The following is a 382-nucleotide window of genomic DNA, read 5'->3' on the forward strand; positions in this document are numbered from 1 at the left end:
GCTGAGACTGGGGCGGGGGGGTGAGGGGGAGGTGGGTGTGCACATGGGCACGTGCCCAGCTCTCCACCAGCCCAGGATCAACCAAAAGAGACTCCAGGATTGACCTGCCAATCAGGATCAATGGGTTGGTGACCACTGGAATAGGGTTTTTTTAGCTCTCACTAGAGGGTGGAGTTGGTGTATTGGAGTGCCCCTGAGGTGCAGCAAGGCTCCAGTACTCCCACCCCATCCTCCAGTGCTGGCTGGGGAACCCCTAGAATGAGTTCCCTTTGCTCCCTTTCCACCCTCCTATTCCAAAAACAGGGACAGGCTGGGAGGGAGGAGAAGCCATTGCTATGGGAAACAGGCTGCAGGCTTGCAGCCAGCAGTTAGATTCCTCTCT

Source organism: Gavialis gangeticus, unplaced genomic scaffold (genome assembly GCF_001723915.1).
Source record: "Gavialis gangeticus isolate Ggan-Ray unplaced genomic scaffold, GavGan_comp1, whole genome shotgun sequence".
Taxonomy (NCBI): Eukaryota; Metazoa; Chordata; order Crocodylia; family Gavialidae; genus Gavialis; species Gavialis gangeticus.